The sequence below is a fragment of the Thermobia domestica genome, chromosome 4 (genome assembly GCF_964235325.1).
Source record: "Thermobia domestica chromosome 4, izTheDome1.hap1.1, whole genome shotgun sequence".
In the NCBI taxonomy this organism is placed as follows: domain Eukaryota; kingdom Metazoa; phylum Arthropoda; class Insecta; order Zygentoma; family Lepismatidae; genus Thermobia; species Thermobia domestica.
In genome coordinates this window covers 157,542,663-157,559,262 of record NC_137457.1, presented here as the reverse complement: position 1 = coordinate 157,559,262, position 16,600 = coordinate 157,542,663, and positions in this window count along the sequence as shown.

Genomic DNA, 16,600 nt, shown 5'->3' with positions numbered 1-16,600 from the left:
TGCTCAGGACTTCCAAGTTTATTTAAAAGCTCCATATGACTCGCCATTGTATTTATTATATAGAAAGTCAATGATCACTCTTCAATTTTTATCTTCAACAAAAAACTTTTTAATCATTTTGCTAATTTAGAAATAACGTTTATGGAAAACCTCCATAAACATTACAAAAAATATTTAACTATCTAAAACTCTTTTACTATTTGCTCATTTTTAGGATCATATGTAAAGTTTTTTTGTCCAATTAAAATCACATATCATATAGTATTATCAGCCACAGCTTCTGCAAAGTCTACTACAATCTTTATGTTTGTTCCCTCATTTACCGATACATTCTTCCTGTTACTAAAATTAACCACACACATTGGTATGTTACCTATAAACTCTTTAGGATCATAGTACATTTCAATATTACCACATGTTATTCTCTTAAATGGAGTATAATCTTCATACATCTTAAAATAATCCTTGTTAGGAATATCTAAGTTTCTTGATTCTTTTGGAAATACCTCATTCCTTCCATTCTTAAGATTTATATTCTTTACCTTACAATGATCGAACTTACTTGCATCTGCTGTTTGTTTGCCACTTCTAACAGTTTGGAACATTACAACTACGAAATCAGGCATATCAAATTATCTAGAATTAAATTGAGTAGTAACATCAAGGTCCAAGAAAGAACCTTTAACAGTCTTCTGAACACATTGATAAGTATGGAATGAAAACATTATTTTAGGTTCTTTAAGAATATTCAACTTTAACTTGTTTTCTTAATTAGATTCGTATTCAATAATAGGCATTTTTGTACCCATACACTTTACTGTTGCACCATCTCCTGTGCCAACCCATTTGTACAAGGCATCGTTATTGTTGTTAGCTTTTGTAAATGTTATTCTCAATCCACCTTTCCACATAACCTCTTTATAATCACTTAAAACGCCTGGAAATTACCTTAATGGATACAAAACGCTAAAGTCCTTTCGTAGACCAAGTTTATCATCTGTTTCAAATCCTGCTTGTTTTAGATATTCAACCTTTGGTTTGTAAATCTTTACTGTTCCAATAGCTGTAGATGTTATTACAGGTAGTTCAATCTTATCTATAACAACTCCATGCTTTCTAACCTCAATTTGAGAAAAGAAGAATGGTAAGAAGTTATCTACAAGTTTTATAGTAATATTTGCACCAAATGTTCCTCCAACTGATGCACCAAGAACTTCAAAAGTCATATGACAATCTGCTTTGTGTGGAAGTTTAAATCCATCCCCCACATTGAAATCAAACTCAATATCTTTGTTAGCTTCATTCAAATTATTAAATATTCTTGTGTTAGGTTTAAAACTCTGTAACTCGTAATTCTCAATACTATCCATTTATTATAAAGAAAATCTTGACAGAACGCTTTTATGGAATGTGCCCATAAAAGAATTATACCTAACATTTAAAAACTTGTAATCCCCATCCTAACATAACCTTAGCATTCATAGCAGTACCAACCCCAAAAGCAGCCAGTCGTTCACCAATTGATGTATCACTACTAAATGCTCTATTCCATGCTTTAGTTTCTAATTCCTTATCTGCAATATGTCTTGACTTTGTACCTTATTGTCTCTGTAGTATATATCTTTTTCTTTACAAGCCTCATCTAATGGGTTAATACCTTTATCACCTCTTTCTAACCTTTCTTGTAGCTTAGTGCCTGGCAGTTAACCTTCCAAGTTTCCCTGAAGGCTGGACTGTACCTTAATGGATCATAGGAGTTTGTCACACTCCTCACTACCACACCCGTTCAGTCTCTGAGACGGCTCCATATTAGACTGACCATTATATTCTTATGTTGCATAATTCTTTCCATACAGTATTAAATAGCTTCTCTTTGCTTCTTCTATCTCCCATTCTAGGTTTATTTCTCTCTTTTTCTTTTTCATACCAAATAGGGTCTTGTGTATGTCGATGATAATAAACCCTTCTTGATGCTCTCCTTTTTATCCAAATCTCTTGATTTCTCTCTGCTGAATGAATAAGCTCGAAGAACATTAAGTATAATATTTTTATCAAAATTTTCAACCTCTTGCTTTTCTCTAATTCTTAAATATTTTCTTGAAGAATTATTTGAAGAATAACAGTTACTATCTTAATGAGTTCAATGGAGAATTTGTCTATTCCAATAGTTCTCATGTATTCGCTAATAAGTTTAGGATTATTATTTTTAGCGTCACCTTATTGATGACTGATTCTTTGGGATAATCTTTTCGTTGTACTTCCAATATAAATTTTATAATCGATGCTATTTACGATTTTATAGATAACACCTTTCATATTTATCTTCTTAATCAATTTTATTATACTAATTCATTTTTTATTTTGCTAACTAAGGAGCTCACCTGCGGATTATCCAATCCTAATCGTTATTACCATTGTGTTCGGTCATTACCCGAGTACCCCTTAAAAGTTTCCAAATAGAGGTGGTAGATTAGGCTCTAGGGACGTTCCCGCAACAAAGTGAGTGTTGCCATGCTCTTTGCAAGCACGACAGCGGCTCAGTTCACCGGAAAATTCGTAGCCTGTACTATGTAGCTCAAACGGTAATTTATTAATTAGGTCATTTACTAATCCTTTTCTAAGCTTCTCATCATTCCAGAATCGTGGTGGTAATGCATTTAAGATCTAAATCAAATAACCTATACCTTTCGAATGATTAGGTATAAATTGCGAAAGCTTATTATTAATCATGCTCATTATACCTACTTTCTCATTATAAAAGTTATTATTACCACTCTTTTCTTCTCCATCTATAACTATTAACCGATCAATTAACTTTCCCACATCGTGCATCCATATAAATTCTTTAGGTAATTCGTTGTATATTTTTATTCCTTACCCAGACTTTGGTGTTTTCTTTCTTGTTGGTGTTGGAGGTAAATATGGCTTAATATAATCACCCCAAATAGGCTTGATAATATTATTGTACTTAGAACCTCTCTTAGATGCTACTTTTTTATCTCGATTATATTTTTTGGAAGGCAACATCTGATTCTATTATTATTTTCTTGTACTGCTCAAAATCGTCATCATCATAATCTTCAATGGTTTTATTAGTATTCATCATTGACAATTCCCATAGACCTTCGGTTCCTTTATAAGTTTTATAATTAATAATCAAATCATCACCACTCACTTTAACTACAGAATTTCATATGTTATTTATTATTCTTCCACCTTCTTCAACAGTTCTTATTCCAAATACACTATCATTTCTTCTACTATAATATTTTGTTGCAATCTTACCAAATGATTTTTCTGTTGTTGAATGCTCTATTCCTTCGACTTTGTCTTCAATGTGTTTTCTCATTTGTTTTATTTCTCCTATTATAGGTGTATCACTACTACTTGTTGGACTATCATAAGTTATCTTTTTAGGTGTTTCTAGTAGACTAGGATCTATTGCAACCGTCTTATGTACAGCTGGAACAAGTTCCGTTATTAGATTTTTATTTTGTTCTGCTACTTCTTTGATCTCACTTCCTATATTTTGCATAGCATCTATTACAGGTTGTTCTTGTGTCTTAAATTTATCGTATATACCTGCTCTTTCTTTCTTCCAACATTTGAAGTACTTTTTCAAGAACTCCTTTAACTTAATATTCTTATTAATTTCTTTTTCATCCATTTATTATATAGGAAACAAACAAACGTCAAAAACGTGAAAAACATTAAACGTTCATGAAGTGTTTTATCTTGTTCCTTTACTTACCATTGTTTACCTTCCTTGACACATCAATTACTATAAAACCATAATCTGCTTGCCAACATTTTGAACATATCTCTTAAAATTTATAACAAGGCATATCTCCTCCAACAAACTCGTTATAAACATGTTTAAGATTAGTATCATCTTGTCTAAATACGCATAGGAAGTTAACGTTGTCTTTTATAAGCTGTGTAGGTACATTTGAATATGTCTGTGCAAGACAGAAATAGTCTAAATGTCTATGTCTACCTCTTGTAAAGTAATTTCTAACAGTATCTTGGTTCTCCAAAATGTAATCATCAAACACAACGACAGAGTATTTTTCACATTCATCAGTAGGTACAATACAGTCATTACTGCTTAAGAACGTGGCTATTTGCTTCTTGAACTTTAGTTCTGCATTTTCAGATCGTTCTTTTAATTGTTCATACTTTAGCTGATTCATACTTTTAGAATATATGTAGAAGTAATTTTTGTTTAACCAACCTGGTTGTAATAAGAAGATAAATAACAGAAAATCTTACCACAACCAGATGGACCCACAAAAAGACATCGAATATCATCAGGTATAAGTTCTCCATTTCTTTTCCTAGCTGTTGTTTCTTTTGTCATCTCTTTTACATCCCAATTAATAGTTTTGTTGCCCATTTATTATAGAGAAAATTTTGATTTAGACCCGATAAATCGTCCGATACTTATATTATAAGTTAAGCCCTGGGTGCCAGCATCTTTTACGATCTTATATCTTTAAGTTGTTCTCTGATTTTATGCAAGGTACTTTTATATATACTTCATCCATTTTGCCATTTAATGTTATTATCATCTCTAACTGTTTTTAAATGAATTAATACAAGTGACAATGGTTTTATATTCATCTTTTCTTTTGCTTGTGTTTAGCTTAGAAGACAAACTTGTTATATTAGAACTTCCAGTACCAAGAAACGTTGTTAATATTGAGTAAATTGTTACGGGTATAAAAATATTAATAAACCCAGTTGTTGTAGAAAGTATAACCGATAAAGTAATCAAAGTGTAGTATGCATATCTAACAATTCGTAGTTTTCTCTTTTTTTTCTTTAAGGTATATTCTAACTTTTGAATGATATTTTCTATTAACATGATTACTTTCTCTCTGGGAATATTTCTAGGTAAATCAAACTAGTTCATTTATTATATGAAAAATGGCTAAGGTATTTAAGTTAACGAGTGATACTTCTGTTTTAAAGAAGAAACTCCATTATGAATTAGACAACATTAACAACTATTTAAGTATAGGACTAGTTGGGTTTTACACAACATACTTAACTCCAAACATTAGAGAAAGAAATAATAAATTAACATTTTGTAGCGATGATAATGTACTTTCAGAGCAATTCATAGTTCAACCTGGTCAATATAATTTAAAAGAATTGGAAGAATATATTAGATCAAATCTTCCATACTCTACCGAACCTTTTAGACATATTAAATTTACTGAGGACAGAAGGAACAATAGAGTTAAAATATTTAACAGAGTTAAAATATTTAACATAGTATCCTTAGATACTATTAATACTGTATTTGATTTTACAGTATTAATAGTATCTAAGAAGAACTTGGCATGTAACATAGGGCATGTTGGACATAAGATGCCACAGTTTCAAACATTCGATACAATTAATGTTCACTGTAATATACCAGACGGCATGTTTGTTAAAGATTCGGAGTACACACATAGAGAAACAGAAATTATAGCATCATTTAAAACAGATACTGAGTTTAAACATAGTATTAATTACGAGCCTACTTATCCATTATTTTTCCCTATATCTACAGACAAGGTTGATAATTTTGAGATAAGGATAACAGATGAGAATGATTCCTTAATTGATTTTGGTGGATCTATAACAACTGTACTTTTACAATCCTAGATTTTCTCTTACATAAATAGGAAGATGTTTTCTATTAAAGGTTGTAAGTTTAGTGTTCCTTACATTGAACTAAAGGATTTAACTATCGATCATGTATTAACAAAGAAACAACTTAACGATAAATTCAAGAAAACTAAAGAAGGTAAAGGAATGGATTTAACTCTAACTACTGCACAAATGAAAAAGATTATGAAAGAACATATGGGTGGTTTTATCTTTACAATTCCAGCAATTCTAGCAGCTTTTGGAGCAGTTGTTCCATCAGCAGGTGGTGCACCAACGATTACTAAAACTGTACTTGATGCTAAGAAAAATAATCGAGAACTGAAGAACAAAAAAGGCACAATATGGCTATAGAAGAAAAACAAGGAGCAGGTAAACCAAAGAAGTCAAAAAACTAAAACCATTGACCAACATCGATATAGAGAGGTTGGTTAAAGAATTAAAGGTAACACGATTTAGAGGTGTATTTATGAGTGACGAACTTCCACAAAAACCTTATGTAAATCAGTGTGGTTAACTGATAATCAGTATAGTTAACTTCAATAAATCAGAAAACATTGGTACTCATTGGATATGAAATGGGAAAGATAACAACGAAAAGCACGTGTTCGATTCATATGGCGGTATTCCTCCTAAACAACTAGTACAATATCTTGATACCGAAAACTTATTTTGCAATGACGAGCAAATACAAGACTTTAATTCAGTTATATGTGGTCATCTTTGTGTTAAGGTTTTAAATTTCTTAATTCAAGGGTATTCTTTTAGTGACGTTATGTATATGATTAAAAATGGTTAAATATTATTAAGCTTAAGTGCTTTTATGATTTATATCCATAAAAGATTTGTTTAAGATAAATATGGAAGCTTTACACAATAGATTTTAGATTATTTTGAGAAACATGTGGATGAACTAGATGCACTAGATAGATATAATTTTTATCAGTATTTTCAGTATGTTAGTGAGATAGACTTAAAAGATAGAAACAACGTATATAATGTTATTGATTTATGGAGAACGCTAATACCTAAATTTTTGTACACGGATGAAAAATTGGAAAAGTTACGTCCAACAATTACCTTAAAGAAGTAGTTGTCAAATTATAGCTCTAGACCATTAGAATGCAGTAATTGTGGTAGTAAGTCATTAAGAAAAGGTATGAATAGCTACATTTTTAATGATTGTTCTGTAGAGAGCGGTTGGGTTTACACTACTAATGAAGAAAAGAAAGCTGGTTGTGCAAGGAAACCATGGTATGATAGTACAAAAAGATTTAAGTTACAGTTATCTCGTTTACAAGCATTACAGGATAGAATTATTTCCAAAGATGTGTTCAAGGTGTTAAATGATGAATTTAGAGATATACCAAAGGATTTAATATCAACAAAAGATGTTCTAGAAGTACTAAAGAAAAACAAATACACAAAATATTATGATGATGTCTATTTAATACACTATCCCGTTACCGATCAAAAACCATTAAAATTACGACATATGGAAAAAACTCTTATAAACGAGTTCGAAAACTTACACGAGGCCTTTAGAGAACTGTATCCGAAAAGAGTATTGTTTATTAACTTAAAATGTGTATTACACTATCTGTTGAAAAAACATGATGTTCATGTTGATATTGATTTTAAACACTCACCTAAACAAATAGAGATGTTAAAGAAATGTTTTGAAAAATTAGGATAGACATTTTCTTTATAATAAAATGAACATGGATATATTTGCTAATGTTGCAGATAGAAAAGGTGATGTTGATATTAGTGAAGAAAAATTAAAATTGTTGGAGAATTTAAATGATGTTGTTAGCGTAAGTCAACTTAGGTCAATAGAAGCTCAATTAGAGAACAATAGAAAACGATTTGAAGATGTATTAGAAACGTTTCAAGACACATACGTTACAAAAGAAGACTTTCAAAAGATTAGGATGGATACTACTAAATTGATTATGCAGAAAGAAACCATACCCCTTTTATGTCGATTAAAGGCTAAAAACCTTAAAAAACCAACCTTTAGAATATTTAATCTCTCTAATGGCTACAAATTTCTCTATAATGGTACAATAATGTACATGGAATTCAGTTTGGATAAATACATTCTAGAGATATATTTGAGTGATACTGTGATAGAAAATTTAGCTTTTAGCTTTAACAAGAATAATATAACTACAATTAAACCAAATAAAAATTCTGCTATGGAAAAAGGGCAATTATTGGTCGTTGTAATGTACATAGAAAGAGAGCTTTCCTAAAGGCGTTTGCTATAGAATAAATATGGATATGGTTGGCAACGTTAAAAGTAAGGGAAATACTTTTACAAACATTTGCTACGAAAGAAGAGCATAAGTCTAGAATGGATAAAGTTTTTAGATCAAATTACACATGCTAGGTTGATTTTCAGAATAAAAGATTGGTTAATGTATATAATGCTGTCGATAAACAAGATGTTGTAACATTAGAACAGCTTGAATCAGTGAAAGAAGAGTTTAATTTACTTACACGAAAATAAATTGTTGAATTACAATGTCGACTGACAGAAAATGATGTTGGGAAACCAGTCTTTTATGTATATAATTTAGCTGCTGCCTACAAATTTCTTTACAAACGTAGGTTAATGCATATAGAATCAAGTCTCAATTTATATCTTATAGACATATGTTTAAATGATGCTCTAGTGGAAAGTTTTCCATTACACTTTAATATAAATGATCAGTTAAAAATTAAACCATCCAAAGATTCTGATTTGAAACAAGGCAAATTATTAATGCTCATTATGTATATAGAAAAAGAAGATGAAGTTGAAAACAAATCAAGTCAAGATGATAATGTTAAGAGTTTAGTATTAGGTAATGATGAATATTAATTTTTTCTTAATTTTCTATACAAAAAATATTAATGATAATGTATTGTGTTAAATGTAGGAAATCAACAGATAAGAAGAAAGATATCATTAGAATTGAATAAACAAAGAATGGAAGATATGTAAAAAAAGTTATATATCGAATTAATAAGACTCAATTTGTTAAAAAGAAAGATTGACTATATGAATGTAAAGGTCTTACCAATTCACAAACCATCTAGAAAAAACTTTGACAGACTTTGTGTGATTATAAAAGGTATTGATGATATTTGGCAAGCTGATCTTGTAGAAATGGATAGTGGAGTATTAAAGGTATTTCCAAATTAAATAAAGGCTATAAGTATCTGCTAACGATTATAGATGTGTTTTCAAAATATGCGTTTGCTGTTCCTGTTAAAGATAAGAGTGGTAAGAATGTTACAGAAGCATTTGAATCCATATTAAGAGAGAGAAAGCCTAGTAACTTACAAACTGATGAAGGCAGAGTGTTACAATAAAGAATTTAAGAAGTTGATGGAAGAAAATAAGATTAAGTCAGCCTATAGTGGTAAGAAAGCTTCTGTTGTGGAGAGATTTAATAGAACACTTAAACAATACATGTGGAAAAACATTACAACACAAGGAGATTATAAACGGATAGAAATATTACCAACACTAGTTAGCGAATATAATAATCAAATTCATAGAGCAATTGGTTTAAAGCCTATTGAAGTTAACAAGAAGAATGAGCGAACAATATTGGAGAAAGTGTATAAGAAAGAATATAAGCGTGTTAAACTCAAATACAAGTTAGGTGATCATGTTCGTATAAGTAAATCGAAAGGATTATTTGAGAAAGGATATACACCTAATTGTTCAAAAGAAGTATTTTTCCTATTAGCGAAGTTATTCCATCTAATCCACCTACGTATAGAATTAAAGATTTAGAAGAAGAAGATGTGCCAGGTAGATTTTACGAACCAGAACAATTAAAGACGAAACACAAAGGTAAATACTTGGTGGACAAGGTTTTGAGAAAGAAATGTCACAAAGTATACGTTAAATTTATAGGATTTGATGACTCACATAATAGCTGGATAGATAAAAGTAATGTTGTAATGTAAATATAAATGTTGTCTTTTATGGAATAATAACCATAAAAGAAAAACATAGGTTAATTCAATGCTACTAAGTTATATCAAGTTGGTGCAAAAGAATTTAAACATTGGATGGAAAACAAACAAACTAAAGAACTCATAGCATATATTTCCAGAGACGGAATTCCGACCGATGAAATTTTTAAGAAAGTAACAGGTGGTAACGAAATAAAGTTAAAAATAATGATTTTCTATGTAATAAATATGAGCACTATGGATAGTTCTCTTAGTTTAAACGATATTTGCTACGAACAGATTAAAGACAATTATTGGTATGGTTTGTTTGGTGATTTTAAATTGATTGTAGATAAGAGTACAGGATACTTTAACGCAACTAAGTTCTGTCATGATGCAGAGAAATAAATTATATAAATGATTAGAAAATAAACAATCTAAAGAGTTAATTACTTATATAAAGTCACTGAACCCAATTCCTGGGATGATTTAAGATTGTCAAGGGCGGCCAATTAGATATTATACGATGAAAATAGGTTCGGAAAGACTTACTACTTGATATTGCAAGATGGGTTTCACCAGATATTTATATTAAATGTAATGAAATCATTATTAATTACTTCACTCAAGAATTTAGACTGTATCAACAAGAAAATGAAGAGCTACAGACAAGAATAGAAGAGACTGACAGTCAATGGAAAGAATAAGGATTCAAAATGAGAGTTTAAAACATATAGCAGCACCATATACAGACGATAATTCAAAAGATAATTGCCTAATCATATACAAGAAGAACAAACTTAATGATCCTTTAACTTATTATGCTATCAGATACCAAAAGAGAAGCCTATATAAGCCTCCTAATGAAGCAGAAGAAAAATATCCAAATCATGTAATAATATACGAAAAGTTTAGAGATCCTAACAGTATTAAACTATACAACCTAATGCAGCAAGAACTAGATATTCGTAAAGGTAAGGGTAATGTGTTTTGGACATCCCTATCAGAAGAAGATTTCGTTAAAGAAATTGATTGTTTATATGATCTGTTAATATCTGATAATTAAGGTTACGACTTTTATGGTATAATAGCCATAAAGGTGATTAGTTAGGCATCAAACAAAACATCTGTTGTTACATCGAATGCTAAATTCAATATACTACCTAAATCGGAATTATTTGGTATCTTCATGTTATAACTCTCCAATCTACGAAATGTCTAAATAAATATATATAATCTCTACAGAGAGGTCTTGATAAATTGAAATGTTATGCCAATGGACACTGTCTTTGAACTCCGCAATAAATCCTTCTGTTAAATTTTGAAACATTGAATAAATTGCCCAATTTACTTTGTCAGCGTAATCTCTAATAAGGTTTTATGATAATTGCTGCGTCCCACATAAGCGCCACTAAGAAAGTTTATCTGCATATTCTCGTATAAAAGCTTCAGAGAGTTTTCTTCCATAAGATATAGCATCAAAATCAACTTTGTCTATAAACTCATTAATAAATTCTTTAAATAGGTTTTGATTTAACGATACTTCTTTCCAATGAACTCTATCTGCAAATTCTCTTATAAAGTTTTCTGGTAAGTCTTGGTTTTACAAAATAATCTCCCAGTGAGCTTTATCAGCCAATTCTCTTATAAACTCTTCTGATAACTTTTTCCATGAACATATTTCACTCAAATTAACTTTCTGCTGATATTTGCGTATGAAGTCTCCTGTAATGTGATCATAGTTATATTCATCCTCATAATCATCATAACCTTTAGATATCCATTGTTCATCAGTCAGTGAATCTAACATCTCATCGGATAAGTTCATAACGTTTACATAGAGAATGTTTTGTATAAGATACGAGTTCTTTTCTTTAGTAGCTTTCTTGAACAAATGATCTAACATACCTACGGGCATGCTAAAATTTATTTCGTCTTCATCATTATAGCCACCAATATCTAAATGTTTACATACACAATCAAATAAAAACTGATTTGGGTAGTGTTGAATACGAATATGGTAGTGATGTTTATGACGATGAGTAACTTTACAAAAATGATTCAGTTTTAAAATGTGTATATGTAACTTTGATGGGTCTTTCCATGAAAGCTCTATAGTAACACATCAATGAAACATATGTAAGCAATGGCAGGCGCGTGCAGATATTTAAATGATGTGTTAGAAAAAAATGACTGAAAATGTTTTAAAAATTTTGTTGAAGATAAAAAATTGAAGGGTGGTAGTAAGATTTTCTATATAATAAATAAGTAATTATAATAGATTTACTGTAGTAGAGTTCAGACGACAATGTAAAAGAAGGGAATCAAAAGATATTCCCGATTACGGAAACGAACTAATAATCCTTCTTAAACAACATGACGATGAACAAAGCAGAAGACACATTAGAAATGTATTCCCATTTAAACAAGAAGTAATTGAAAGACCGAAACCAACACTTATACTAATTAAGATAGAATTAGAAGAAACAACACTCAAGAAGCGTTTACAAAGTATTAAAGTTTAAAATATAGGAGGATATAAAGACCCAATAAAATTTTTAGATACAAGTGGAAGAGTTGCTATTAACAAAATCAAAGAGGAATTAAAATTTCAGCCTGTTAAAGTTAACCTTGTTTTCATTTGTGACTATATTAAAGATAAAGAAATACAAGAATGCAATTTCAAAACATCAAACGAGAGAATATTAGAATCAACTAACTTAAATGAATATATATCTCATGCAAAACAAAAACTTCGTAGAGAAATGGAAGAATTTGAAGCTAGAGGATCGGGATGGACATTACATCAAATTAAATACTTACAAATCAGATTAAACAAGTATGTACCATTAAGAGCTTCTTCCTATATTGAACTTCCTACACCAATTAAAGATAAGAACGCAGTAATTAATATTAAAAATAACGACAATACTTAAAATCTATAGACATATGTGCTCACTATCAAAAACCTTTGCATTATAAGCAGCTTGTTAATAAGTTGCAATAGAAGTATTGTGATAACATTCAATTTCCAGTACAATTAAAAGGTATTCCAAAATTTGAAAGAAGAAGTAACATTTCAATTAACGTGTATAGCTATGATAAAAATTTTAATATCTACTCACTTCAAATCACAAAAAATAAACAGGAAACTCATATCAATTTATTATATGGGAAAGATGGAAAAAACAGTTATTTTGTCAGATAAAAGACTTGTCAAGACTAATAAGAAATCAAGTAACAAAACGCGAGGAAAAATATACTTCTGCGATAGATGTTTAACAAGACACTTTCGAAATGAGAAGCAGTTGCAAAACCATGAGCTACATTGTAAAGAGCATGAGGCTGTTAGAATAGAACTTCCAAAATCATGCAACAATCAAATAGTTTTAAAATTATAATCGATCATTAAGAGTTCCATTTGTGATAATTGCTGACTATGAATGTATGTTATGTAAGTTAAAAATAGAGCATAATTGTACTAAAAGAGTAAATTATCAAAAGCATGAGCCAATGAGTTTTTGTTGCTATGTCAAATATTCGAACGGAAACTATAAGTCCAGATACTGCAAATTATTTATTGAAATGTTACAAAAAGAAGCAATAGAAATTATGAAAATATATAAAAGGATAGTTAATATGAACCCGCTTACCGAGGAGGAAATAGAAGATTATAACAGTTCGGATACTTGTCATATATGTGAGAAAACTTGAATGACTTACCACCAGCCCTTGAGAAAAAAATAAATATATTAAAGAAGAAAATACGGTTCTACAAGGATATAGCTGATATGAGTTAAAAAATAAAAGAATGGAAATATGAATTAAGAAAATGTTTGTATAAGATAAATAAAAATAAAGCAAAAGTAAGAAATCATGATCATTTAACTGGAAAGTTTAGAGGTGCAGCTCACAGTTATTGCAATTTAAACTATAAAGATCCTAATTTTGTTCCAGTATTTCTTCACAAATTAACTGGCTATGGTACGCATTTGATAATTAGAGAGTTAGCTTATGATACAGAGAAATTTAAACTGATCGCAAATAATGAAGAAAGGTGCATAACATATGAAAAATATATAAAAGCAGGACCAAAAGGTGGAATAAATTTAAGATTTGTTGATTCATTTAGATTTATGTCAAAGAATCTAGCAGAATTAACTAGTAATTTAAAACCAGGACAATTTCGAGAAACATTAAAGTTTTTCCCGATTGATAAACTTGATCTAGTTACTAATAAAGGTGGTTATCCATTTGGGTTTATTGATTCATTTGAAAAATCGAAAGAACCTGTTCCATTATCTCCAGACAAATTTACAAACAGATTAACAGGAGAAAAATGTTTCCTGAACGCCATAAGCTTCATGTGCGAGTTTGTAAAGAATTCGATCTAAAGTTAACGGAGGACTTAACTGAACTTTAAAACAAAACAGATGTCCTTCAATTAACAGATATATTTGAAAACTTTAGAGATGTATGTTTAAATGCATATGTATTAGATCCTGCATGGTATTATACACCACCTGTCTTATAGTGCGATGCAATGTTAAAGATGACTCAAATTAACTTAGAAATGTTAACTGATTATGACAAAATACTAATGCTAGAAAAGGGTATACGAGGAGGAATCTCGAAATGTAGCAAAAGATACGTAAAAGCTAACAACAAATATATACAAGATTAAATAAAAATGAGTGTTCAAAATAAATAGCGTATCTAGACGCAAACAACTTATATGGATGGGGGCTGAGTCAATACATGCCCTATAAAGATTTTAAGTGGGTTAAACCTTACATAGATATAACAAACATTCCAGATTTCTCAGAAACTGGTTACATATTAGAAGTAGATTTAGAATATCCGAGGTATTTACACAACAAACATTCTGATTTACCATTAGCTCCAGAAAACATGTCTCCACCAGAATCTAAACAATCAAAATTACTAACAACACTTTACTATAAGGAAAGATAGGTAATTCACTATAGGAATTTAAAACTATGTATGTCGCTTGGAATGAAATTAAAGAAAGTGCATAAGTATTAAAATTCAAGCAATTAGACTGGTTAAAGAAATACATTCATTTAAATACAAATATGAGAATGTAAGTTAAAAATGAGTTTAAAAAGATTTTTATAAGTTCATGAATAACTCAGTATTTGGAAAAACAATGGAAAATATTCGAAAGACACAGCCCATACAATTAGAATGTGATCCTGAAAGAGTAGAAAAATTAATTGCAAAACGAAATGTTGATTACAGAACAATTTTTACAGAGAATTTGTGTGCTATACATATGAAAAAGGAGCGATTGACATTTAATAATCCAATATTCGTTGGTATGAGCGTATTAGAACTATCAAAACTATTAATGTATGATTTTCACTATAACACTATGAAGCCGAAATGTGGAAAGAATATAGATTTATGTTACATGGATACTGATTGCTTTATATATGAGATTGAGACTGATGACTTTTACAAAAATATGGTAGAAATAATTGACCAATTTGACACAAGTGACTACGAGGAAAATAACATATATGGACTACCACAAATAAACAAGAAAGTAATAAGTAAGATGAAAGATGAGAATAAGGGTAAAATAATAACGGAGTTTATTGGGTTAAGAGCGAAGATGTATGCTTTTAAAGTAGAGAAGAAAGAAAAGAAAAAGGCTAAAGGAGTAACTAGAGCTGTAATATCAAAGGAGTTGCAGTTTAATGATTATAAAGATAGCTTATTTAAAAATGTCAAAACATATAAAGAAATAAACCTCATTAGAAGTTATGAACATGATATATATAGTATAACCGTTCATAAGCTAGCATTAAATTTTTCAGACGATAAAAGATATATATTACGAGATGGCATAAATACATTAGCTTGGGGTCATTATAAGATAGAGTAAAAGTGTAACTATATGTAGTGTAGTTTTAGATTGTAAGTTTTTATGATTTAAATGTCATAAAAGCCTATTCAATCTCACTCTATGATTGTAGTTATGGGAATACTTTGCACTATGTATAGTTAGTTGGTCCCTTCTGTAAAATGCTTTGTGCTTTCCTACTGTGCTAATAGTCGAAGTACCGGGGGAAATAAAAAGTGTCCTAGATTGTTTATTTCTTTCCAATGTCATGTGTGTTGGCTTAAAGTGTTTATTTCGTCTTATTCGCGCTTCTTATGTAAATGCTTTTGCGCTAGGACAATATAAGGAGGTAAAAAGTGTGCTAGAACTGATGAGATGGAAAGTTGTCTGCAGAACCTACATATGTACACTACTATTAAACCCCGTAATTCTCATACGTAGGTACTTCATATGTAATACGCATTTCAATGTTTTGTGTACTTGAATAGTCTTACACAATTAATAATATTTGGAAATAATAAAGTGCCATTATATTTGAAAATAGTGAGGGAGAAAAAACATTTTTGTGTGTTGACTAACGTATACGGGAGATGCAGTGAAAGTAAAGTAAAAGAGTTCGAATATATTACGAACAATAATGGGCGTACACCACTTATAACCTTTTTAACCATTCCGCATAATCTTAGCTAAACTTTTCCTGAACATTAGGAAAAGTTTGAATAGCAAAAGAAAAATGAAATCGTCTTACTACTGAATGGATGCTAGTGCTTCACTTAGATTTTATGCTTTTTATTTCATTTTCAGTTTCATGCATTTATGCACGTCTGAAATTATGAAAACAAAGTGAAACATGTACAACATTAATCAGAACTTTGCATTCGATATTCACTCATTATGAAGTCGACTCTCAAACGAAAGAATGTAGCACGTATAATATATTTCTTCAATGAAGATACTTTTGAAAACAAGTACGAATATGACTTGAACCTCTTCGGTAAGTGTGTACGGTCTTCACATCTCTGTTCCTGGAAATACATCTTCCTTCAGAACACTAGTGGTTTTCACCCTACTATGACGATTGTTTAAGTGTAATGAGGGTGTTGCTTTATTAGC